We start from the raw sequence: 4,664 nt of genomic DNA, 5'->3' as shown, positions 1-4,664 counted from the left end.
CTTAGTCTGGAATACCAGGTCCTTAATGACTTTTTACTCACCAAGGGCTTCTTAGTTTTTGTTTTATGGTCCACATCTGGTGGCGCTTAAGGATTACTTTTGGCAGGCTCAAGGGACCATATGGGATGCCAGGGATCAAACCCAAATCGACCATGTGCAAGACAAACGCTCTGTGCTATTGCTCCAGCCCTAGCCCTTCTTCTTGCTAAGTTTCTTTCAAATAACCCAGAAAAAAACTAGGTTTTCTGGGGAGAGGCATACCCAGTGATGTGCTCAGGGTTTACATTCAGGCTTTGCCTTCAGGTATCATTCCTGGCACAGATCAGGAAACATAGGGTACCAGAGATTGAACCCATGTTGGCCATGTTCAAGGCAAGAACCTTACATACTGTACTCTAGCCCCAATCTAGCCTATTTGCACCTTGGTACTCTCAAGCCCAATCATACTTCTGTGCACTTTCTCATATTAATCTCTTGATCTGTAAACATGCCCATTTACAGCTACGTGTGTGCACACACACAACCCAGTGATGCCAGGGATTTATAAAAACCAGGGCCTATATACATCCAAAGCATATGCCCTACCACTGAATTTTTCAACCTTTCTCTCCTACTAATTCTTGAGAGTTAGCCTTATCTCAGGTATCATCTCACATGTTCCCCTGAACCACCAAACTAGGCTGTCTTCCTTTGTCTCCTGGCCTACAATAATTACATATATATTGTTAGGGGGAAATTTATAAAAATAGATATTATAATAACTCAGATATGTGATAGATGCCTGTTAAACCTTTCTCCACCCCACCTTCTTTTTTTTTTTGGGGGGGGGGGTCACATCCGCTGGTGCTCAGGGGTTACTCCTGGCTATCTGCTCAGAAATAGCTCCTGGCAGGCATGGGGGACCATATGGGACACCGGGATTCGAACCAACCACCTTAGGTTCTGGATCAGCTGCTTGCAAGGCAAACGCCACTGTGCTATCTCTCCGGGCCCTCACCCCACCTTCTTAATCCCCTTAATCTGGAATTTTTTGTTTTGTTTTTTTTGGGCCACACCCAGCGGTGCTCAGGGGTTACTCCTGGCTATCTGCTCAGAAATAGCTCCTGGCAGGCACAGGGACCATATGGGACGCAGAGATTCAAACCAACCACCTTAAGTCCTGGGTCGGCTGCTTGCTAGGCAAGCCCCTCATCTGGAATTTTGCCTTAAGATATCAACAGCCTGGGGCCGGGCGGTGGCGCTGGAGGTAAGGTGCCTGCCTTGCCTGCGCTAGCCTAGGACGGACCGCGGTTCGATCCCTCGGCGTCCCATATGGTCCCCCAAGAAGCCAGGAGCAACTTCTGAGCGCATAGCCAGGAGTAACCCCTGAGCGTCACAGGGTGTGGCCCAAAAACCAAAAAAAAAAAAAAGATATCAACAGCCTGCTGCCCTGGTAACCATCAGCCAATGCCCTCCTAAGAGAAACTTGACATATTTGAGCAAAATGGACTTCTGCTCGCCCCTCCTAAAGTTCTCGCCTTATTTGAAAAAGGACAAGCTCACCATCTGATTGGACATTGTGTTTGAACCTAGACTTGGTATTGGCGCATTTTACAAGCCCTACTTTCCATACTGACCCTCCTCCTAAGGTTCCTTAAACCTATAAAAGACACCTTCCTAGATGACCTGGGGCTTCTGGTTTCAATCTGCATGGCAGTCCCCGGTGCCCCAGAGCTCTGAATTAAATAAACCCCGTTTTGCTTTTACAGTCTCTAAAGGTATGTTTCATGTTTTTTATTGAGTGGGTGGGCTTCTATGGACCCTTTTACGGACTCCCTTTAACATCTGCCTTCCACTGATATTCACAGGTAAAATAAAGCCTTGATTAAAACCCCTTTACCTGGATAATTTTTAGCACCAAATCAGACAATATTTTTTTCTCTCTCCTCAACGTGCCAGCTTCTGGGATGCAAGGGCATAGCCAGAATGCAGATTCTGGGCTATTGACTTTTTCCAGAAAATGAGAATTACACCTTAGTGAACTGAGTTCTTTCTTTCACTTGACCTCTAAAATAGAGCCCATCCCAGGTGAAGATAAAATTCCTAGATTTTTTTCCTACTTCTCACTAATCCTTTATTTTGCATCTAAAACTAGTTTGCAAGGAATTGCCTTGAGTTATGACCTTCTCCTTTGTAACTCAGAAACTCACTGATTTACCCATAACTTGAAGTATTGTTTTATTGTTAAGCTCTGCTCTGTAATTGTAAACATTCTTCTCAATATCTATGACTGGTTTTTACCCTTTAAATACTCCTAGATTGGAAATTAAATTTGCAACACTCTTGCCAGAACGTGTTTCCCCATACATTGTGTGGTCTCATTTTCTTCATATTTCACGTCCGTGTAGCCACTCTCTCCAGAGAGGACTCAAAAGAAGCCCTCTAAAGCATCTGGACCCCAAGGCCAGTCCACAAGATCTGGCGAACCAAAGTTAGCCTGCAACAGTGCTATCACTCCAGTTCTCATCTCTGTATCTTTATCTAGGGGTGGCTCTGAAGTACTCAGAAGGCCTACATATAGGTATTCACAAGCAATCCTTAGCTGAGTTCAACAATGTGATGCTGCTACTCAAGACCTGTGGTGCCAGGGATACCTGGGATACACTGGCAGTGGTTTCTCAAGAGACCACATAGTACTAGGGATTGAAGCCAGGTTAAGCACATCCTCAACATGCACCCTAAATCCATACTGTCTCCTGGCCCTAAATCTGTCTTATCCAGAAGGGGGGGATGGTTAAAAAGCTCACTTTTATACTAGTTACCAAATTTGGGGTAGAAGTCTTGCTCCGGGGCCGGCGTGGTGGCGCTAGCCTAGGATGGACCGTGGTTCGATCCCCTGGTGTCCCATATGGTCCCCCAAGCCAGGAGCAACTTCTGAGCGTATAGCCAGGAGTAACCCCTGAGCGTCACCGGGTGTGGCCCAAAAAAACAAAAACAGAAACAAAAACAAAAAGAAGACTTGCTCCTTTCCTTCTAGAGAATAAAGGTCAGGGTACAAAGGTTTCCACTCTCTGGGCCTAGCATGACTTACAAAGGGCAAAAAGGAAGAACTGAGTGCATCTTGCTTCTTTCAGAAAGTCCTGCTGCGGGCCCGGAAAGATAGCACAGCGGTGTTTGCCTTGCAAGCAGCCGATCCAGGACCAAAAGTGGTTGGTTCAAATCCCGGTGTCCCATATGGTCACCCGTGCCTGCCAGGAGCTATTTCTGAGCAGACAGCCAGGAGTCACCTCTGAGCAATGCTGGGTGTGGCCCAAAAACCAAAAAGAAAAAAAAAAGTTCTGCTGCTTCCGGATGGCTCCACCTTGTCAATTATGGATCAGTCTATTGATAATAATAATAATCCAATTATGGATTAGTCTACTAGGAATACTAAATCAAACCTCTAAGCCACTTTGTACAGTACCTGACATTTTGTAGTCCTCCACCCAAAACCGAAGGCTACACAGGCCAAGGGAACAAAATTTTTGGCACCACACCTGGCAGTGCTCAGGGCTTTCTCCTGGTTCAGCACTCAAAAGATCACTCTTGGTGGGTGTCAAAGGACCATACAGGGGAGGGGGATTGATCCAGGTTAGCTGTAAGACAAGCATCCTATTTACTTTATCATTATCTTTGCCTACCCTGTAAGCTAAGAGCTTTAACAGTCCTAGAGATTGACCTTCTTTAAAAACAAGCAATACAAAAAAAAAAAAAAAAACATTAAAACATTGTTTTACAATGTGATTCACAGTAGTTTGGGGCCTTCAATGTTCTAACAACAAATCCCTTCACCAGTGTGACTTTACCTCCACAATTGTCCCCAATTTCCAAGCTTCTCCCTCAGCAGGCACAAAATATTTTTTGTATTTTGTATTTGTCACAATAAAACGTAAGCTGAATTATAAAAAGTTCAATAAAAGAAAATCTGTGAAAATAGTTGTAGCTCACAATGGTTTTTGTTATTAAGGTCTTTTTCTGTTGGGCTAGAGCAAGAGTACAGGGGATAGGGTGCTTGCCTTGCACAAGACTGGATTCATTCCCTGGTATCCATTATAGTTATCTACCAGGAGTCCAAGTAAGTCTGAGTCAGAGCCAACCACGTCAAGTGTAGTCCAAAAACAAAAACTCATTGTTTTGAGAATTTACTGTTGCTAGTTGAGCCTTCTGTTATTGATTTTGAGCTCCATGGGATTATTACCATCTAATTTGTATTGTAGAATTTTAAGGTGTTACATGGATCTGTGGAACCAAGATAATTCTTGGCCTAGTCCCTTCCAAGGGGCTCTTTTATCAGCTTAGCATCTCTTCCAAGATATGTCCTGAAGCTGTGAAGCTCAGCCATTTTACATAGAGGTATAGTATGGAATGTGGGTGTGGCTTTCTGGTAGTATGGGTTAGGGGCTGTGGGGGAGGCTGCCTCCCCCACCCCAAGAAGAAATCTGATACAGAATCAGACAATTGGACAGAAAAGATTACCAATATCTATGGCAAGCAAAAGCAACAAATCGGTCTACCTCAGTCAGTGATCCTTGTTCTTTACTTGAGCAGACCATCTTGACCCATCTCATTAACAGTCCCAACCAGCAAGTCAGTAATACCCAAGTCACACAGCTCTGGCACTAAACTTAACACACATAAACATCAAC

The sequence above is a fragment of the Suncus etruscus genome, chromosome 11 (genome assembly GCF_024139225.1).
Source record: "Suncus etruscus isolate mSunEtr1 chromosome 11, mSunEtr1.pri.cur, whole genome shotgun sequence".
In the NCBI taxonomy this organism is placed as follows: Eukaryota; Metazoa; Chordata; class Mammalia; order Eulipotyphla; family Soricidae; genus Suncus; species Suncus etruscus.
Note: the sequence above shows the minus strand (reverse complement) of the source record.